The sequence below is a fragment of the Orbicella faveolata genome, unplaced genomic scaffold, assembly GCF_042242905.1.
Source record: "Orbicella faveolata isolate gen_17 unplaced genomic scaffold, um_ofav_v1 contig_2, whole genome shotgun sequence".
NCBI classification, from domain to species: domain Eukaryota; kingdom Metazoa; phylum Cnidaria; class Anthozoa; order Scleractinia; family Merulinidae; genus Orbicella; species Orbicella faveolata.
Genome location: NW_028301547.1, coordinates 7,305,212 through 7,328,612, shown reverse-complemented (window position 1 = coordinate 7,328,612; position 23,401 = coordinate 7,305,212). Strand labels below are relative to the sequence as shown.

At 37.2% G+C, this 23,401-nt stretch overlaps 1 long non-coding RNA gene across 1 annotated transcript in view; it reads right to left on the bottom strand.

Moving 5' to 3' along the window:
* The window catches only part of LOC110042873 (uncharacterized), a 37,841-nt gene extending 16,060 nt beyond the window's left edge, over positions 1–21,781 (bottom strand). Inside the window, exons 1-3 of the long non-coding RNA XR_002295946.2 lie at positions 18,776–21,781; positions 12,253–18,641; positions 5,014–5,105 (exon numbers count right to left, since the gene is read on the bottom strand). This is a non-coding gene — a long non-coding RNA (uncharacterized LOC110042873). The remainder of the gene's footprint in view (positions 1–5,013; positions 5,106–12,252; positions 18,642–18,775) is intronic.
* Positions 21,782–23,401: the final 1,620 nt, after the last annotated feature.

Genomic DNA, 23,401 nt, shown 5'->3' with positions numbered 1-23,401 from the left:
TAACTTTAAAAATATATATTTGACTGCCTAGCAACGATTATTGGTAATACATGGTCGATGAAACGCTGCAGTAACAAAACTATGATTGTTTATATATAACTCAAGCGCCAGCGCCTAGGAAATAAGCAGTCCTAATGCTACGGTTTATCTAAAAAGTATGTCATTTTTGGTACAGCTCTAGACAAACTTCAGAACTGTATTAAACTGGAATGAAACTTGGTGAATTAGAGAGTTGAAAGGAATTCAAGTAACAAGAATATCCAGTTATTACTGAAGACACATCCAAAACAGCGACTGACTTAAGGTTATACGTTCTTGCTTGAATAGTGAAAGTCGTGGACAAGTTCAGAAATGCAATGATATAGTTATGTTAAGGAAGGTTTCCACAAAAGGAAATCATTTACGAACAGTGTGGGTTTGCGTGCGACTACAGTTCTCATAAAACAAAACAATTTTGAGTTTCCTCGGACTATCTCAGATCATTCTGATCACACACATACCACAAACAAGATATGATCTACAAATAAAATGCCGCTTCAAATAGATTTTCCCCAGAACATCATTCCAAAAACACACATTCCTTTCGCAAATACATCATTCGTCCATGAATTGGCATTTTGAAAAATAAAGAATAATCTATTTATAAACATCACGAAAACACAAACATATGAATGCTGTTTTCAGGATGAGAAAAAGTTCCTGGAAAAATGCTAACAAATCAAAACTAATGTTCATCGATGGAGGTCTTTGAGGAAAAATGTTAGATATGCATATAAGAATCTTTGCGTTTTAAGAATAAAAAATATATCAGTATATTTATGGACTTTCCTCGTGCATTGCGTCCAATTTTAACTTCAAAGAGAACTGGGTGGCCGCAGATTGCTGATGTGAACAATGGGCACCCCAAGCTAAAAACGGAAGAGATCAAACTTTAAACCTCCACGAAGCTTTTGAATTAATAACAATTGCCACATGGAATCGATTACAGCTGTCGAAAATCGAAATCTGACAGAAACGCGAAGGGATTTGGATTGCTACAAGAGTCCAAAGATTCAATATGTGTACAAAATAAATTGTTATATGATATTAAAAGAAGCGTTGACAATAATCGTAGCCGTGTTCTGTTATAAATTCTTATTTAAATTATTTAGCCTGACAAGATGCTTAATGTTTTCTTCTTGAATTCAACACATGCTAATAACACACATTTTGCGTAATTTGGTATCCTTTGCCTTCGAAGACAAACTCCATCCATATTTTCGCTTGAGGTAGCTTGAAGGGCAAGTTTTAAAAAAAATGGTTGCAGAGGTGAGGTTCACGATCGGGACGAGGCACATTGCATTTGCAAATTCTTATTCAGATGATCCATTGGAAAAAATAGTGATAATAACAGTGGGCAGCCTGTGATGAATTGGATGACCTGTGAAGTGAAGATCTGTTGGTCTCTCTAGTGACAGTAGTCACACTCCTTGTCTCTTTCATTTAGACTACGAGAAAAAGACATCATCAGCGAGCTGACGATTCATAGAATTTGCGTCAAATTTTGTCCTTTGTGAGTGAGTGAGTGAGAACTTTATTAAAGTGTCAAAACCTTATAGCCTGGAAATAAAACACCATACTAATTAGGGGACACTGCCAAAAAACTATACTAATACTAATGTTAATACAATAAAAAAAATAAATGACTTGAAGGGCATTATGTGCAGCATAGGATGCAGCCCTTACAGCCGGTGTCCAGTAAGCGAGTTATATCACTTTTGCGAATATAGTTTGTAAAAGCCTGCAGTGTCTTGGCCCCCTTTTTCCACACCGGGTTCGGCAATAAGTTGACAGCACCACCGTATAGAAAAACAACATTGAAAAAGGTTCCAATGTAGCTCAAAGCCACGAACGAAAAGTATAAAAATGGGGGTCCTGACCACCAACAAAATCACTGAACAGTCTAGTAAAGATATTAGCGGTGAATAAAGAAAAGCAAAGTAACTACCGTGGTGCACGGTTTTAACAGTTAAACCAGGTGTTGCCCAAGTAGTACCACGAACGAATATTTCTGACAAAAACAAGAAGCAATGCAAAACTATCTGTAGAACATATACCTTGGCAAACATTTAAGTTAAGCATATGTGAGTATATGTGCAGACATATGACGCTCATCCAAAGATGAGGCTTATCCAACGCAATAGTGACCTTGAGCTATTTCGGCTTTCTCATGCGGTCAAAAGGAACAAGAAGTCTACACTAATCTCATCAAGCGGGTCTCCCAAAGTACAAATCTCGCGAAGAAGGGACTCTACAGTGGAGTCAGTATAACCAATGGATTTTCTATGCCTACATATTTCCAAAAAAAAAAAAGAAATACTAGCGTGGTTCTTGAACATATCTAAACAATACAACGCAAGGGAACCACTGGTATGCACGTTGTTATAACAACGCTAAAAAAAAAAGTACCAAAAGGATGCGCACCGCTATAACATCACAAACTTCACGGGATTACTTTAACGTAAACCAAAAGTACAACAAAGTGGCAGATAAAAATCATCCAACGACAATACAGCAAGAAGATGCCTAACGGTACAATAATGAGATGCCTTTTTCCGCCTGTATTGCTGCAACGTGAGAAAAAGATGCAAACTGGTGCAACTTCCCTAAGCAACATTAACAACAACAAATAAATAGATCACCAGCGGTACAATAAATGATGCGCTGCCTGCAATTGCGCTGCCTGCAAGCGTATAATAAAGTTAGTGTGCATTGCCTTAACGTGATTTTATCCAGCAGTATAAAAACGTGATGATCATTGCTGCACCTTAAACCAACAGAAGAAAAAGACGTAACCCAACAGTGCAGCAGTTATGTGAATTGCTGTAAATCCTTCAAAAATCCAACGAATTCTTGCGAATTGCAGCCATTTCACCTAATAGTGCAACAAAGTCAGTAGAGTTACTTTAGCTTTAACAAACAGTCAAAAGCGTCATCGGCATTGCGGCATCTTCACCAAGTAGTGCAAAAAAAGTCATGCGCATTACTGCAACGTGATAGAACAGTACACTATAGTCAAGCAAATTGCTTCAGCTTCAACAAAAAGTAGAACAAATTCATGGACTTTGCTGCTCCTTTACCCAGTTGTATAAGAAAAATCATGCGCATTGCTACAACTTAACCCAGCAGCACGACAAAGTGACGTACACTGCTGCACCTACACTCAGTGGTACAACAAAGTGATGCACATTGCTTCTCATCAACCCACCAGTACAGAAACGTCATGCACATTGCTGTACCGGCACCCAGTTATAAAACAAAATAATGCGCATTGCTGCAACTTAACTCAACAGTACAGCAAAACGATGTGCATTGCTGCACCTACACTCAGTTGTCCAACAAAGGATGTGAATTGCTCCAGTTTCAACAAACAGTACGAATACGTCATGTGCAATGCTGCACCCTCAATAAGCAGTGTAACAAAGTAATGCGCTCGGCTACAGCTGTACCAAAAGTACGACATGGTCATGCGAATTGCTACAGCTTCAACAAACAACACAACAACGTCCTGCGCATTGCTGCATTTTCACAACATGTGTATAGCTGCAACCTAACGCAGCAGTACAACAAAGTGACGGGCAGTCCTTCTCATGCACCCACCAGTACGAGAAGTCATGCGCATTGCTGTAACATCGGTTCACAGTATTATAGAGAAATGCGCATTGCTCCACCTTTACCAAGTAGTACAGCAAAGCCATGCATATTGCTGCAACTTCATTCACAGTACAACAAAGTCATGCGAATGGCTTCAGCTTCAACAAGCAGTACAACAATGTCATGCATATTGCTCCGCTGTATAAGGAAGTCTTCCCTGGAAGACCAAGGCTCATTTTTCAGTCACCGTTGACGTGCGAGGGACAAATTCAAAACGGCGGGCGATTTGAATACACGAAATGTAAGCTGTAAGTGAATTAAAGTGTCTTCGGTGTTTCTACGTGCCTCTATTTCGAGGAATCATGTTTACAAGAGGATTATAAACTGATATTGTTCCACTGTTCGCAATGTCTATGCGAAAAATTGTTCCGGCTACAGTTGGACCCCATAATAGTCCATATTCGTATTCTCGGTATTGGACTGGAACTAACTTGGAATGGAGGCTTGTGCGGGGAAATATCATTAAAAAGTGATTAGAGTCATTTGCATTTGCAAAGACCCCCGCATTAGCCTCAGTTGCAAGCTAGTTCCAGTCCAATACCGAGAACTCGAATATGGCCTATCCGAACTCGGTTATTTCGAATTCGCCGTTATTTGGAACTCAAAACCATTTCCCTTGTATTTGCTCTTCAGTTATTTACTATGGGCTATTTGGAACTCCCACTATCTCGAACAATTTTTCGTTTCCCCTGCAAGTTCGAAATAGCGGGGTTCAACTGTATTTGTAATGTCGAGTCCGATCCCCGTGGGTATTGTAGAATACTGTCAGAGGGTAAAGCAAGGATTTTTCGGGTGTATTCAAAATTAGGGGGAGGAGCTTATGTCGTTTTATAGCGCACCTTCATGTTTAACCCAACAGTACGCCATAGCCATGCACATTGCTGCAACTTAACCCGACAGTACAACATAGGCATGCGAGTTGCTTCAGTTTCGACAAAAAGCGCGAAAAAGTCATGCGCAATGCTGCACCTTCACACAGTTGTACAAAAAAATGCGCATTGCTGCATTACAGAGAAATGCGCATTACCGCACCTTTACCAAGTAGTACAACAAAGTCATGCATATTGCTGCAACTTCATCCACAGTACAACAAAGTCATGCGAATGGCTTCAGCTTCAACAAGCAGTGCAACAAAGTCAGGCATATTGCTAAAACATAACCCAACAGTACACCGTAGGCATGCATATTGCTACAACTTAACCTAACAGTACAACATAGGCATGCAAACTGCTTCAGTTTCGAAAAATGCGAAAACTTCATGTGGAATGTTGCACCTTCACACAGTTGTACAAACAAATCATGCAAATTGCTGCAACCTACCTCAGCAGTACGAAAAAATGACAGGCATTCCTCCTTAATCACCCACCAGAACAACCAAGTCATGTACATTGCTGTAACATCATTTCACAGTACTGCAAAGAATTGTGCATTGTAAGAACATCATTCATAAACACAATAATGCGATGAGTATTATTGCTAAATCATCCAAATATCAAAGTCAATTTGAGTCAGAGATGTCTGTGCTGTAACATTGCCAAGCAATACAAGAGGAGCGCCCCAACAGCAAAACAGACAAGCATTACTAATATCATTACTAAGGATAACAACGCCACTAAATGTTCGCACAAAACAGTTCGAAAACGGGAAGGGTAGCTCCTATAAAATTGCAATAGTGGAACAGGATAGCGACAGGGCCTAAACAAAACTACTACTAAACACTGCAATAAGACAGACACAAAGTGACTTAATGTTGCTCACCACAATAGAAAAGCGTAGTGCTTGAAGATCTCCAAACCGTAGAACAAAGGTAGGAAGTTATACTGTAACAAAGTGATTTGCCATAACATTGCAAACGAATCTAATGCAGAGAAATTTCTCACCCGGCTAATAAGCAAAGATCGTCCCCTTTCTGTAACATCATTAAGGTAAAAAAGTGAAAATTTCCAAGCGATACATCAAAGAGACGCGCAATGTTCAACGGTACCGATGAGCAGTTGGCTAAGAAGCCCATAATGCTAAAAGGTCATCTAAAGTGGTCAGGGAAGAGCTGCAATACTGTTTCATCACCCAACATTTCAACCAATGATAAAAACAGTCTTGCTAGAAAAATCTTTCATTAGTTGATGTGTAAAACGGAGAGGGGATGATACGTATTTTATTATATATTTTTAAGGTTTTTTTACCCCCCACCCCCCACTCTGCTTTTTATTATTTTTTTATTTAATGTCTTGCAGTGATGGGAGCATGCCTCCCTTTGCAAGACCCCCATAATGTAGATGTAGATGTAGATACGTAGTGCCGTCGCATAAGCCAAATCTATAAAAACACTCTCTGAAGAACAAACAAATTATTACTCCCCACAATGTTAGCATATTAATATAAGACGTTCAAAGTGGGGTGTAGGGCTGGTTGGGAGATTGCTAGACCGCTGAAAATTACATAGAATTTATTAGAACACCCTTAGTTTTCTCTTTAAGGTAGAGATATGGCTTTTTGTTGGTTTATGACGTCAAATGACTTAGATCCGGGTATTTTACAAGAAGTTAAAACATGATGTGAATTGATAGCAAATTATTCCAATAGAGCGTTTTACTAACGTGGCCAACAGCTATGCAAACTTGTTGGAAAAAAGTGTTGAAATCCCACAGTACTGGCTTGGAGTACCAACACAGCCCCTGTTTCATTGATTTAAGACACCAATGTGGCTGCTGTGACGTCATGTGAAAACGTTTTAAGTTGATGGAATATGAAACTAATGTTACAATGCTAATCAAGGAAAATGGAAAGTTATGATTTCCACGGAGAACTCTGAAAAAATGAAGAAAAATAGCTTAACCGCGTGTCATTATACGGTTGCTTTGGTAATGTAGCGTCAGAACCTCCGCGAGCCACAAATGAACACCGGCTGAATGGTTTATTACAATTACCCCCCAAATGGAAATTGCAAAAGCTTCGAGGGGGTTATTATCCATAACCTCTGTAGATCAGAGGGTTAGTGGCCCAGCATGGTCCCGAGCAAGATAGGTAACAGTAAGAGATTTATTATATGACTTTAAATGTTCAGAAAAAATATACAAAAACATGGACAGGACAACTTCGCACGCTTCAAAGGCGCAATTCTTACTGAGAAGCCGACTAGGCGTATACTCGCGTCTGATGTTCTAAAACAACTAGAACACAAAGAGAGAATGTAGAAAAAGAAAATGGAATCTTCTATTAAAAGCAAGTTCTTTAAGAAATGTAAGCCATAAAACTTCCACAAAATCTTCAAGACCGGTGATCGTGTGGGATCGTTTGGGACAGTGTCCGGTTCAATACTTAGAGACTATTGTACCGGCAATGGAGCAATCTCATTGGTGCATTTTGGTTATTTCCTTTGAACTAACTTAGTTGTGTAATAAAAGGGCTTATGCATCGAAAATGTTGTGAAGTCAACTTAAAAAAGTCTGGCAGAATTTCCCTAAGTCTGTCTGGCGTCTTGAAAACTTCGCAAAGAGTTAAAGAGAAGTTACCACTTGCTCTCCCTCCCAACAGTTCACTTAACATCTTCATCTTGTGGCTCCAGGAGCAAGTTGCATACCAGCGAAGGTACTCAGTCAGTCTTAAGTTTGGTTCTGGTTTTAACCAAAAGGCAGTGCAGTCATCATAACAGCGTCCCCTTCAGAGACAGCTTCGTACCATAATATCACCAAAGAGACATACAGTGATGCACATTACATTTATATCAACAAACAGCGCAACCATTGAGGTTCGCGTTGCTGCAACATCGCTCAATGGTGCAGCAAATATAATGGTGTCTTACTAGTACTGTAACATAACCCAACAGTGCAGCAAAGTAATGGAGTCTTACTGATACATCGTCAAAGCTTAAGAAGTAATTTAACATCATCTACCAGTGCGACAAAAAGATGCACAGAGTTGTAACATCACCCGACAGGGCAGAAAAGAATAATGGTGTATTATTGTAACATCACCGAAGAGTAAGATAGAAATGTACAGTTCTATTAAAGGAGAAATGTGCACTTCTTTTAAATCATCAAACAGTGCTACAAAATCATGTGCAGAGATGTAACATCACTTAAAAGTGCAGCAAAAATAATGATGCCTTACTGCAACATCACCAAAGAATGAGATAGCGATGAGCAGCGCTTTTACACCATCAAACAGAATACCAAAAAGATGCGCAGAGCTGTAACATCACCCAACAGTGCAGCAAAAATAATAGTGTAACATTGTAAAATAGTAAGATAGAAATTTGCAGTTCTCTTAAATGAGAAATATAAAGTTCTTTTAAATCATCAAACAGTGTAACAAAATGATATGCAGAGATGTAATTCATTCAATAGTGCAACAGCGATAATGATGCTTTACTGCAACATCACCGAAGAGTGCAATAACGATGCACAGTGTTTTTACATCATCAAATGGAACAACAAAAAGATGCGCAGAGCTTCAACATCACCTAACAGCACAGCAAAGATATTACAACATCACCAAAGAGTAAGATATAAATGTGCAGTTCTATTAAATGAGAAATGTGCAGTTTTTTAGCATCATCAAACAGTGCAACAAAAATTATGATGTGCAGAGATGTCACATCACACAAAAGTGCAGCAAAGATAATGATGCCTTACTGCAACATCACCAAAGAGTGAGATAGCGACCTGTGTTAGTGTTAGAAATTTGTTTTTAGAGCACAGTTAATTTCGTTATTTAATTTGCTTGCGTCGAAAAGTATTCATTTTGTGTGACATTTGAATGGCAGAAGTGAATTGGTGATATTGGAAGAGGTTTGACGTGATCTGGTGTCAATTTTGATTCCCGAAAGGAAAGAGCACTTTAATTTTTTTCTTTTAAATCTTTAATGGCAACATTCTTTTGAAATTACTTTCATAGAAGGGTCCAAATCAGTTAGTTTCATATTCAAGCAATCAAGAAAGACCTTAATGTACCTCTAGGAATTCTCTTTTCATATATCTCTATCTGGGTTTCTCGTAAATTGAAAAAAAGGAATAGTTACGTTATGAGTTTTAACTACCGTAATGCAAGTATTATTCAGTTGTGGTGTTGAATCCCAAAATGTTAAAAAGATCCAGTCATCCCTTAGTACTGCGTTCTTATCTATATAACGAACAAAGCACAATTCTAAAAATTATACATTTCTAAAAGTTATTCTTATTGAATGTATAGTTCGACGAAAGCTTGATGTTTATCTGTTCAAACACGATCGAGTTATTTTCTCTTTTTTTTCCTCGTCTCCAGACGTTTGCACGGTCGCCTGGAATTTCTTTTGTTCGCGCAACTACTGATTTTTCGATATTTTTTCTCTAAAATATGTGTTACTTTGTCTGTTTTATTACCCATCACTGTTTTTTGTAGAGGCGCATTTGTCGATGATTCCAACCATTTGATATTTTACCATGAAGCCAGGAACTGTTTCATAAATTGATACATAGATGAAGTTACTTTGTTTTGAGGGAATTAACCCTCTTATGATGATGTAAACAACAAATGTTACAACTTTTAAAGCATTCAAGATGCTTTTATCCTGATTTTCGACTGGGATGTGCTGCAGAATGTAATAAAGCATTCTATTCCCACAATATTATGGTGTTATGAAGGCAATGTGGATATAGCTTTCGAGTTATCACCTTTTTCAGTAATTCACACACTTTAGTTTTGGCTAGTGTTGAACTTTTGTACACAAAAGTTGCCAAATTAGCCCCCTCCTAAGAGCCATTGCAAGACTGAAACAGACTTTTGTGTCATATTGATCAAATAGTTATAGGGATCTCAAAGGGTATGAATTATTTCCTAGGATGGGTCACTGAGATATCAAGAGCATAAAAGTGTTGTGCTTAAGCGTCCATACAAGCTGAGGATTAGAAAAGTAAACTAACAGCAAAATATCTTGGGAGGCTATGATCAAAGGCCTTTTCCATCATTGACTGTTCAATCTTAGGTCTGTGAGATAAGTAGACGTATAGTCTTGTAACATTAGAGTGCACATAACTTCAGGGAACATGGGAAAAGGCAGGAAAAAAATTTAAACAAATCAAAAATTGGAGTTACCTGATGGATAGTTTTTTATATAAATTAAGAGAGCTACATTGTAAATTTAAATACGTATCGATGAATAAAAACATAAAAGTTCAAGTTGTAGCAGTTATAGAAGTGAGAAAGGATCTTTATTATTTTTATATAAGATATTACAACAGAATACAGGGGTTATATAAATTGTATAGTGACTTTTGCAGAATGTCGACTACGCCTCCAATTCGACTGAATTCAAATGTTCAAATTTTCTCAGTGTAACGAAAATCCAAAAAAATTGGCAGTGTATAACTTTATGTTCCGTTACGGGAACGTTTTTAGTCTGATTGCATTCTCTCTTTTTTTTTATTTACGTAGTGTTGCTTTCATTAATTAAGTCCAGTACTAATCATTTAATTTACCTGGCTCAACTCCGTTTTCTTTTCTCTTTTAAAACTAACAAATGTTTTTTTCTTTTTTTTGACTTAAAATTTAGACTGGCTTCAAAGTTTGGAAGAAATGTTATTAAATTGCTTTTGTGAGGAGAGTGACGTAGGAACAGAATCCTTACGATGGCTATGGACATAACAATATGGCGTGAGATTTGAGCGGTTATTCACTGATCATGTTGAACTGAAGGAAAATTTATGCTCTCTGATAGGATATTTATCTTTATGACAAACTGTGTCATAGTCCATGTATTAAATTTAAAAATCTTTTTAAAGAGAAATTTGGTGTCAATATTTGGCTTACTAAAGAATATGACAAAACTTTATACATTCGCTTCTCAGTTTAACTACATTTGTTCCTTATCTTTTAATAACTTGATTAAATTTGCCTAACGTTGAACCATACCTGACAAAGAATACCAAGGTTTAGACTGAAGTAAATTTTGATTCAGTTTTAAACCTTCACTGTCGGTGTGAAAGTGATTCAAGCGTATATTTTTAGAGAGGGTTTTACTCTACTCTGAACAAATTGATGTAGGAAAAATATGTCTCCGAAGATGAATGTATATAAGAGAATATAACGTAGTTGTCCTTACAGATATGAAATGTGTCTCAGTAAAACAAAATTTATTATTTTGTGCTCTCGAGCTGTTAAAACGTATGTTTCACCCTCTAGAAACATGATCATTCTGTAAGCACTTCAATAGTGACCAAAATGTTTACCTTCTTTTGAGATTTGTCTTTTGGGAATTGTTTAAAAGGGTTCAAACAATTAATAAGAGCGATTCATTATGAGGAAAGGATTAATTTAATCATGTTTGGACAAAAAATAGAGTTCTCTAGTTATTCTACATTTCTGGGAAATTGTTATCAGAATATATTCCTCTATGAGCCCGAAAGCTATTGGTGGGAGACATAATATTCCTCTTATCTTATAGATGGAAATGTAATTAACAACGGAATTGAATTAAGCGAATCAAATTTTGTGGAATACTGTACTTTAGACTGTTCCTTGCAGCTTCCCCAGAAGACATTCTTGATTAAAGGCGTTAAAAACATGCCTTTTCTCAAGTCTCTTTAAGGATTAACAGTTAATATATTATATAAAACGTTCTATTAACAAATTTTAGATCCTCCGAGACTTAATTGTTTGAATGTTTTTCCTCTTCTCTAATTTGTATGTGCTGTTAGTCCGTATTAAACCGTTGCTACTTACTATTGGAAAACTCTCACCTCCATTACTCAGATGCGTAACAAATGAAACACGTTTTTAGAACACGATTTTCTGAACAGTTCTAAACAGTTCAGACAGTGTTAGATAAATGCGAACTTGAGTGCCACCGAGAGCAGAGCACATCAGTATAAAATTGGAGCTCGGCCTGTTTTTTAAAGCAGGATCTTTGCCTTGCAACCGGCTTTAATCGAGTTCAACAACAGACTGTTCGCGTCTAATATACAATAATTCAATTTGGAAAAGTTGATATCTAATGGAGTTCTTGGCGTTTCGTAAAGCTTCCTGCATTGCAAGGATTCTAGTACCGTAGCAAGAGTGAAAATAGAACTTTCGAAGGTACGTGAAAGAGAAGTGATCACAAATAAATATTTAACCTTCACCGAGAGTGCTTCTTTAAAGCGAATTCAGTCTTCGAAAGGACAAAAGGAAGTGGAACAATTACAATTTTTCTCGGCTAGTCGATCGTAACTGAGCAAATGGACCTTTCAACTTTCGAATTGCCGACATTAAAATCCTTAGCTATGTACCTTTTTCGAATCAGTTCAATATTAACAAAGTTAAATGCCGCATAGATTCGCAGCTTGCAGGCGACGAAAGTTCCACTTCGTCGGAGAAAAGCAATTTTCGTCTTAATTGCCTACAACAGATCGGCAGCTTGGCGCTTTTTGTAACTCTGACAGACAGAGTTCTATCATTGAAAACGTAAAACTTACCCAAGCATAGCCATTTTTCTTTAAACATGACTGTGATAGATGGACTTACGGAATTTGGGCCGTGACATTAATGGTAGTGTAAACAGTATTCAGTAAGTGACCAATATTTGATCAAAATATGAAAAAATACCTTGAAGATATTTCTATTAGTCCTGGAGAATCTTTGGGGTTGAGATGACTGAGATGCTGATAAAATAGCCATCACTTCTTGATTAAAGACTTGATTAGAACTAAACAGTGCGCCTCCCGAACGCCATAGACCTTCCAACTGCATCGTTAACCCACGAACATTTTTAGCCGCACATGTCTCTACAATTTTTTTTTTATTTTTTGGAAATATAGACCGTCATAACAACCCAGTAGGCCACGAAAGGATTAAGACTACGAACTTGGATTTGTATGAACAAAAAGAGTTTAAAATTAATCCACAGTAGTTTTTTTTTTTTGTTTGTTTCTTTAATCTCTTGCAAACACAATCCTCCCGAGCTAAAGGCACGCACTAAGACTTTTCTCTAGGGCGGTAGTGCTTCGATTGTCTTTGCAATCATTAAAGCAGCGTGCCCGTGAGGTTGGCGCAAGGGAACTGGCAGCGCCAATTAATCTGGGCGGGGTTGTGAATAACAGCGGCGTGGAATATGTTTATTGTTTCTCTCACGCTGTTGGCAAACGGATGCAAGACGCTATCAGCAAGACATCGCTACAGATTAAAAGAGGTACAACAAAACGATTCTTCATTTTCTGCTAATAGCGTGAGGGTGGAGTAATTAAACGGACCCCTGAGAGCTTTGTAATAACTCTTTATTGTAATTTCTGGCTTTCAGTTAAGAATAGCTTTTTCTGAGCTTGCGTTAATCAAACTTATGAGTCAAATATATTATGAGGTCGACGTTGGACGTAAAAAATACCACTGAGTTGCTGTGGCGGGTTTCAGTTGGACACCTTCCGATTTTTAAAGCAATCTGTCAAAATAATAAAAACAAACATAAAACTGCATTAGTAATGTTTTTTTCGAACCATCTTGTGGCCGAATTAAAAATAGTTACAAGTTGCGGTAACGCTAGAAATGGCTAAAATGATAAACAATATGAGAACAATGGTGCGATGCGAAAGTGGTAAATACCCTGTCGTAACGAAGTCTTGTTTTTGTTATACGTTATTTTCACGCGATGTTTCTTGCCCCAAACTGCAGAATGTCATAAAATATAAATAGACCTATCAGTGGGATGAAAAGAAAGGAAGTGAGTTACTGGGGTTGAAATTAACTAAATGGACGTAGGGCCGACTCGTCTTCGCGGCTTCCTCTCGAATTTGTTTTTACGAGCATTCTTCAGTGGGACTCAAGTGGATTTTTATATTACCTCACCCCGTGTTCCGCATCAAGTCAGAACATAACAGAAAGCCTTTCTCGGATCACCTGGAGAGTCATGCAATAAAAAAACCAAGGCTTTTCATTGATGTAGATCAATTTCACCGCCGAACACCTGCCAAAATCATATCGCTCTGAAATTAAATACGGGCGAACAAAGGGAAGGAGAAAAAAGCTCTAAAAAGACCCATTGCCAAAATCCGTCTGGTTATTGAAAATACTGTTAGGTTTTACACGGAAACTTTGTTATCGTAAACGACAAAAGAGGTGAAAACTACACTGCACATTGTCATATTTGAACCTCCTTTATTACCCCCTATTGATAACAGATATTGTTATTCGACCTATGAGTATTGCCTGCCTTAAACAAATTTCAAATTTCTTAACCGAGCACCTGCTAGCGAGGATGATATGGGATTTTATTGACCTATCACTGCATTCGCCCGAGGTATTTTTTCCCCTAGGTCAGTCATCGATAAGTTATAGAAATACCTAGAATTAAGATAGAATGCTAAAGATTGAAATATCTACACGATTATGCAAGAGTAAGGTCATCTGATTTGGTAGGATCCTGAAACGCATCTTAAAGCAGATTGCTTACTCTATGTTTATATTACATTAGAGTGTACTTTCGTCTCCAAGGGTTTAAATTGAAAATCGAGAACATATCTCGAGAAAAGTAAACTTTTGAATCTATTTGCCTTTTTGCCATTAAACTGCCTTAAATAAATGTTTCATAATTTTGGGAAATTGGGGAATTTTCTTTAGCGTTAAAGGAAACTAGAAAATATAAATTAGTAGAATAGCAATAATAAAGGTTGGAGTGACCTTGAATTAAGATAACAGAAATTATATGAGCGTTTTAAATGACAGTAGGTGTTTAAGTGTAAGAGATATCAGGACTATTTGTAAATAACACTTTTGTCTTTCATATGTTTTCTCCTAGCTTGGCAACTTTCCTTAGCTAAATATCTTTTTTACCACTTATATGGGAGTTGAAAACAGACATCACACTAACAAACATGATATGAAAATGAAAAACAAAGAAAATCTCTCATCTCTAGCTCCTAAATGCTGTGAAATTAATAAGGATGAGAGAAAAATCTCTTTGAATAAGTGATAAGAACAATAGTTTTCTTGTGAAGGAAGGTAATAGGTTTCCGACCAGATTTTGCTTTTTACGTCTTACAACCATTTAGTTTTTGGGACAAAGACTCTCAAAAGTTAAAGTCGTTTTCAGTTTTATTTTGTAAAATTGTCAATGTACAAACCATTTTGCCTCTCAAAAAGTGCCTCGTGGTTTTTAGCTTTAACAATGTCATAACCGTGTCATAGCGGTGCTTTCTCTATAGCAAAGGTTTAATATTATACGTTATATGATCGACAACATTCGTTTGAAAGTTTTGTCATTTTCAATTGTTAGTTACACAAATGAAAAGGGAATATTCAATTCCAATCGAAGGTCTCTAAGCAAAGCTATTTACTTAATACACAGGCATATATCTGGGTGCCGTCGACGTTCGACATTGATTCTAAACTTCACTTGTATTTTGACGTCTAAAAACCTGCTAATCTTAGTGAAATATGGGTCATATTTTCGCCACTGTGAATTCCCTCACAAAAACTCCAAATTATAAAAAAAATTATTTCACGTCTTAACTTTAACTAGTGAAACAGTGCAGTTGCACCCGTTTGTTAGCTGGCTGAGTTTGCAAGCATTCATGATTATCAAAGAATTTTTTCGCGACACTTAAAAGAAAAAAAAAGACTTAACATGCAAAATACGAAAATGAGATCAATATAATCACAGCTTAGTACTACAAGTCAGTGAAATTTTATTTCCTATCCTTGGACAGCGCGCTGTTTGGACGCCAGTGGCGCAAGAAATTCAAATTATGCATAATTGTAAGCTTAAAGAAAACGGCTTAAAAAATTAAACTACATAGACTTAGCTGATAAAATGTCCAACTGTAGCACTCTCAGTTTTAGCATTAAAGTGGTTAAAGTGGTAATGTCAACGACACATTACCTAATATATAAATGCCTCGGTGCAGAAAGGTTGACTTGATTCATATTTTAAATTTTGGTTTTGATGAAACTCATTAAAAAGAATTCTCCGACAAAATAAGAAATGTCGGTGAATAGATAAAACTACAATTTCCAACCGTTTCTAAATATTTGATGTTATTTCTGCTAAGATCATTTTAAGCTCACAAGATGGAATATACGCGATCTTTAACGGGCGGCGAAAAAGCCGCATTTTCAAACTAGTTTCGCAACTCACACATATGCAACAGAAGGGTAATAAAACTTTTGACTGACATGAAATAACAAATGAATCTAATACAACACCAGTATTTGTTAACGCTGTTTGTAGCCATGTTATTGCAGTATAATTCAAAGCATCGACCACTCACTTTCCAGTTAAATAGCTCAAGAAGAGAAGAACTTTCCTAACAAGATGAGATAAGTGAAATGAAATAAAATATAATGACATATCAACTGCGAACCCCATCTCTCAAAACTACGGAATAAACATAGTAGTTCCCCTTTCTCGACGTAAAGTGGAAATTAAAACATGCCATGCGAAGGCACATTTCGGCACAAAGCTTCTGACTTTGCCGACTTCGCGCTCAATCGTAGTTGAAGTCAACGTTATACTGACATCGCAGCAGGAGATCTCTTGATGGGAGCGTTTTCACCAAACGCAGACAAGTGGCGCTCCCATTCTCCGCAAACAAAGAGAAAAACTGAGTTTGCCTTGATATCCTGATAGTAATAATTTTTTCGGGATAAACAAAGGGAAAAGTAATATTCACCAAAGAAAAACTATCGCAAAAACTAAACGCTCTTATTTCATGAATTTCAATATGCACACCGAAGGTACTAGGCAGTTGTAGAGGAGATTTCATTTTCCAATTCTAAAGAGATTTGGGCATTCGCCTTCGATGCCGTTCAGTGTTACTTCGACACCGTGTTCAAAAGAAGAAAAAGTCGTTGAATCTCACGGCGCAAATTAGACTACGTGTCTTTCTTCTCTTTTTTTTTGTTTTTTTTTGCTTAGCGCCGCATGTACATAGACGATGTGACTGTGCCACCTGCTGAAACTTACTATCTGAAACGAAATTTAAAAACTAAATATTTCCACGAACAAACCATTGCTGTTCATTCAGTCACTTACGAGTGACAACACAACCGCCATGCAAAAACCAAATGAAGTTCGCGAGTTCGAGCTTGCAATTTAAGTTCGCTGGAGTTGGATGGTAGCCGGTGGATTTTTGTGTCTAAAGTCATGCGGCTACATTTACGACTATTGTTGTGTTTGCAGTCGGAGAGGGCAAGTAAATATTTTCCAAAAATACACAATGTGGAGCTATGTTCGAAGTTTGCCGAACGGTTATTATAAGTAAGTGCGCCGTTTTTATCTTCCTTCGAAAAGGAAATACGAAACGTGTGTGTCTTCTATTGTCTTGGGCAATGACAGAGCAGTCTATTTAGCTTATAAAGTGAAGAAAATACCACAATTGTCTGGAACTGAAGCAATTGCAATATTTGTACAAACAAAAGGACTGAAAATTCAGGGCATGAGCAGTTTAATATATGTAAAGAAACATTTTCAAGACAAGCTTACGAGATTACATATTTCATTATGAAGAGATTAGTTTTCATTCGAATTTTTAATGTTGCCTCCACAATCAGATGTGTTAGATGATTACAAATACTCTTATTGGAACAATCTCTCCAGAGCGTATTAAATCAGTCTACAAATAAACTGGAATCGAAAGTTATATCTTCCAGTTATTTGCTGTCAAGTAAATAATCCCTCCGTTTTCACCGCCAAGCCAATCTTATCCCTGTTCTCATTCTTGCTAATTTTGTTGCATTTGCATTCCATGGCTAGATTATTTTAAAAAAAGAAATAAATCTCACAGATCTTTTACAAAACTCAGTAATGAAATTCTTCTGTTGCTGCTCTCTTCGCAGTATGAATAGAACTTTAATGATCTCACAACAAACGCCGAAAGCGTAGTAAGTCTCGGGACTACTGCAAAATGATGGGTTTTCTTACAGAGTCACTGTGTCTCTCCGACCTTTAGAATGCCCGTTTCTAGACTGTAAAGGAAGAATCGAATCACGAGGCACCAAGATCTCCAAAAGACCCACCGTATTATAAACAACAGGCACAGTCAGAAGCCTTTATTATACTGTCTTAAACCATTCACTGTCATTTTCTTTCAAATACGTTGTACAGCTGAATACCGTAGTAAAAGAGATTAAGGAGAAAATTAAAAATAGAAGCTGAAACGTATAAATGTTGTCAAGCCAACGCTGGTAAGGAGAAAGATAGGATACTAGGATATTCTTGGCTTAACACGGGCAAAAGAAAAGATGGTATTGGGCACAGAAAGGACATAGACACAAATTAAACAGCTTTTGCGTTATAAAACACAGTTAATTTATCCCCGACTGTTAAAATTGTCTTAAACAGATAAACGAAAGAGGGAAAAACGGGAAACATTCAAATTTGCATAAGAGTGGTGAGACCGTCAAGATGCTGTAAGGAAGTCCATAATCTTGCGATGCAGTGTTAGGTGATAAATGATTTTTTTGTAGTTTTTTTTTTTTTTTTTTTTTTTTTTTTTTCTGGTGAACTATGGTTCCTACTTGTGAAAATCACCGCTCGGCTTTCAGCTGCCCAAGATCTGCTAGTTTTTGTACATTCATGCATGCAGTGAACTTGCTTCAGACTTAGTAATAAGTTCTTATCGAATCTCGGCTGCCTCCCGGCGTACAGATAACACGATGAGGGTCCAAAACGAAAGAGCGATATCTATTTTATGCTTTATCAAGTGCAGGCGGTGAACAGTTTTCTGGACGTTCAATTTCTAAAGTTTAAAATAATCTTCGTTTTATCTATGTGATACAGTATGCCACAACTGCGGTACAGATGTGTCTAGCACATTTTGTCAAAGCGGTAGGCTTTCTATCTTTCTAATTGTGGTATACTTACCTGACGAAAATGCAGAACCTTTGTCTTCCATCTTGAAGCGTAACTTTTTCCCAGTAAGTCGTTGTCTCCAAAGAAATAAAATTGCCTAAATTTCATGTTAAATTGGCCGGCTGTCCGTTAAAATTGAAGCTGTCAAATAATTCTGGAAAGAAAATGGTTCATTTTGATGAAAAGACTTGTGGTTCAACTTCATATGCAAATATCAATTGATATATATATAGTTTTTTTTTCAATGTGGCCAAATTTTGTTGGTAATTCACACACAAGGCACGATACCGTAGTTATAGTTCCTCTTAATCCGTGTCCAGTCGTTTATATTTGTCCGTTATATTTGCAAACTGCGGGTAACTAAACAAAGCTCATACAGCCTTTTAACTTGTCTGTAAAAACAAAAGTTGCTGAAGCACTGACGTGGCTGTGATAACAAAGGATATCAACACGCAAGAACTAAGCTGAATGCTTGTTCATTGTCTAGCAGTCTGTAAATGTAAAAAGAAGTGAACAAAAACATGGAACTTTTATCACCCTTGCTTATTAACAACATAAAGGTAAGGCGTTTGGTCGTGTTAAAGAAGGTGTTTTAAGCACATTGTTTTCTAAGGGTCTTTAAGAGATGTTTGCTTCGTATTTCGATGGATTAGGATAAAGAAGTTAATTCATTTTGTTTCCCCCCAGAAAGGTCGAGACGAAAAGCGAGCGTGTTTCATATACTGACTCTCCTAATATTTTGAAAGGCACTCTACTATTTATAACTAGAGAGCGGTTAAGAGCGGAGAAGAAGAAAACCTCAAGAAGCGAAAAACAGATCGAAGTGTCTTAAAACACAAACAATGTTCCTTACTGCTATTTTGCCATAGCTCTGCTCTTTAATTGCAGAGATCAATTTAAAAGAGTGTGCTTTCTTTGTCGCATACGCTAGCACTTTCTGCGGGATAAGATGTCTTTTCTGTGTTAAGCTTGATTCACTAAAGGAAACAATGTGAACACTGTATTTTCCTGAATAATTTTGCGTTCTATTCTCCTAGAAGAAGACAGGTTCTTCTTAAATTAACGTTTAGATAACCAAAGAGGCAATGAATACAAAAAGTGTTGTCAATGATTGTTCGCGCAATGAATAAACCCCGACATTTATCAATGAATTATTTGTGCTCTATGACAATTATGTCTGTGTTATTTGTCCATGCACTCAAATTCGGGTCAACAATACTTGCTCTTAAATTCCTCTTAAATAAGGCCAAATGAGATTGTGGCTTGGACCAGAGCCATTTGCTTCAAAAAAATGTGCCCTATAAGGAAGATTAATTACAACGCGGAGAGTAAAAAACTCTTTGATGAGACGAAATTGGACTGAAATTTTCCCATTTGACGACCAATGGAGGGCGCTTGTTCGAGCTAGCCTCTGGGCAAATGAGCCTATCAACGAGTTTGACAGATAGAGCGGCGCCTGGCCATTTGAAACACAGGTGCCTCCGTGTCGCCACAAAGGAACAACTCATGCAAAACGTTCAAAATACGAGCCAATTTGCCGATCCCGTGTATCCAAATTATTCGCATCTCTTTTTTTATCCGCCGTTAATGGCTCCAGCACACAAAGAGTGAATGTAAACACGATCGAAGCAAAAGGAAATTTTCGGAAGTAATTTATTACCAGTTTCCGGTGGTTTTATGAACGTTCTCACAAGAGACAGCTTGTGACTAAGTCATCATTTTTTTAATCACTATACGTTTCCTGCGATTTGTTCTAGGCCGCGAAAGCTAACATTTGATCAAGATCTTGCGGGCGCTTCCAAGATATGAAATTTACTCGAAAAGCCGAAAAGTTAATTATGCTAACCAGAGAAAAGGTTGACCCAGCAATGACTTTGATTTTAAAAAATAAAACATAAAAAAGCGGCATTCTAATTCGTGACCAAAACAAAAATTGAACGTAGTAAAATCTATAGTTTCCTCAGAAGCTCTAAAATCAAAAACCAAAACACTTCAAATTTCATGTGGCAAATTCGAAACATTTTAAGCGTTCGTTTTCCTTCTTAAAACGTGCTAAGAATTCGCTCAACTGACCCAGAAAACTGATCTTTAAAAACTCCAGCAGCGAAAAATATCAGAAGCAAGATTTCTGACATATTTAACATGAAAGCCGTAAACCCGATAGGAAACTGAACGAAGTTAAGAAAGGTCGAAAAATACCAAGACTCTCCTTCGGGGTCAAAGCCTTCCCTTAGGATCTACGACCAAAAAATAAGATAATAAAAGCGAATATTCTAGCTATCGAGCAATAATTTTGACATGACGGAAATTTAGTCTTGCTCTTTGCATGAGGCCATAGTTGTCCACAGTATGACAAACATGTTCACAAAGGGAGTCCATTTCATGTCCACGCGTGCCCTTACAAATACTCTTGTTAAAAGAGGCTTAAAAAGTAAATTCTTCCCTCCTACTCGACCGCAAAGTTCATTAACCAGCTTGCATGCACGGTACAAGCGACCTGTTGCGAGGAGGACAAAAACAGGACACACAACAAAATGTCTTTAATACGAAGTCTGTTTTGAGGTTGGATACGAAAATTCTGGCATTATTTTTCAAGGTGGGTGCCATTTGAGCACAATCACTGCACACTCACATCCAGTAGAGCTTTAGTTATTTCCACAAGGAAGAAGACTTTAATTAACTATGCACTAAATCTATTAAGCCTGCAGCGAACAGAGGATCATAGACCCTTTCCTTCGAAATACAATTGCTATGAGTAAATATCTAGCGTATTTGCAAACATAGCTACTGAAAGCGGCATGGTTACTAAAACTCGGTCTTAGATATTTTTAATCTGAACATTTTTCGCGGCTGTCGATAGACTTGCTTTCAAGGACAATATATCAGTGGATAAGACTCTTTGAAGTAAATCGAAATACTTCTCCCTAAGTGCGACAATGCAAAGATTCATTGTTGACAATGTCAACATTCTCGTGGACTGAATGTTAAGCACTTTTTCCATGACTTTGCATGTAAAAATTGAATGTTAAACCTTACTTTACACTCAAAGTTAATTCACAAAGGCGTGAATAAAAAGAGAAAGACATTTTTGTCTTTTTGTATGGTAATTCCCTAAACTACAATAACACAGCAGAATATTTGTCATATTAAGGGTAAAAATACAAAATATGTCCGAATGTAAGGACCATTCGAGAATTCCCACCGCATTTTCGATATATCGCAACAGGAAAGTTGTTAAGAAAAGAGAAAAACCCGTGTTATCTTTAATTTTATTTCTGGGAATGACTTTTAAAGTTAAAGGAATTAAATATGGTAGACAAAGTGATTTTGGTAGAACTTTGTATAATTGCTATGTTTGGGTCGCTCTCTCCAAGGGCGGCTTTTGGTAATCAAGTTTTCTAGCTGTAGGCAAGCACGTATATGTAAATGTGCAGAAACGAACCAATCCAGCCGCCAAAAATACGCCTTTGATTCCCACTTTAAAAGACGCGGCGTCTCCGGAGAAAGTCGACAAAACTATAAAGTATTACACATGATGATTCTCGTGATATCAGTCTTTGCAATGCTGGAATTAAAACAAAGCTGCTTCAATGTGTACTTTCACCTTTTAATTTTACTCTGCTGGAAAAATATTCAAGTGAATAATTTTACACGATTTTGGGGTCAATTTTGAGCTTTCATTCGCTGCTGCGATCGACGTGAACTCTTTTTTAATTTTTTTTATTTCATGGTGGTTACGGTGTGATTAAAGGAAACTTCACCACAGTGCAGTTTATTAAAAAGAGAAAAGAAACCTTTAACTTCTCAGGCGGCGGGCGGCTTCACCGGATACATATAAAACATAAATATACACATGCAAAATAAAATGCGTAAAATGAACCAGAGATAAGTTTTATCTTTTTTTTAGTTTAACTGTGGTTCAAGTCATTATTACTAGGGGCAAATGGACTTGCTCAAGCTAAAGTCACGAACTGTCCAATTTTTAGAACCAATCACATTTCCGACGCGAGGAGCACAATTATCTGTTTGATTTATTTCATGAAAGTTAGGGAAAATAATTGAGACAGCTGAGTGATATCAGAGATGTAAACATAAGCAGGTGGACACATCCGCTTGCTTGAGAAATAAACTAGAAGTTAAACATGCAAAAGATAATAGCACTCTTCATTTTTAAGAACAAAACGAGCTTCAAATCTTAAGAATATCAACCAAGAGATAACTAATCCAATAAAAAAATGGAAAGGCGTGAGATAAGTAAAATATTTCACACGCATACGCACCCGAGCTGTCGTGTTGTTCTTTTACTCAATATGATTGATATCACCACAGTTAATGACCAAGGAAAAATGAAATATCTTTTGATCAAGCAAGGTTACCGGTTTGTAGTATGTTTACAAAGACAATGACCCGGTATATTACAACAGTGGTATTATGTCGCGCGAAATAGCCTCAAGGATTAAACTGGTCTCAATTTAATTCAGATTCGCGAATCAATCTATTGATGCGGCTGCAAGTTTCGGTGGCACATCCCAGTTCTTATGATAGCAGTTTTTTGGACAATTTCCATTGCATCAAACGACTCACTCAGGAATTGTCAAGTTGTGAATTGCCACTTAAAATTCAATAAGCCGCAATAATAATTACCTCCTTCGTAGCGGGGAATGAGAGAAATTGTCTTTTTTTTTCGTTGAAAACTAATCTGCAGCTTTGCAGCGTTCACTACTAGGCTTCAAAACCGCGGAAATTAGTCAGACAGTGAGCGTGAATACATTCAATTAAAAAAGCCACGAAAGAGGTGCGCCCCCGCGCGGTGAACCTATTTATACAAACGATTCCGTGTCCTTCATACGAAGTATAAACACTCTTGCTTCACCACAGTTCAAACTGGAAAGAACAATGCCTTGACGTGCATGA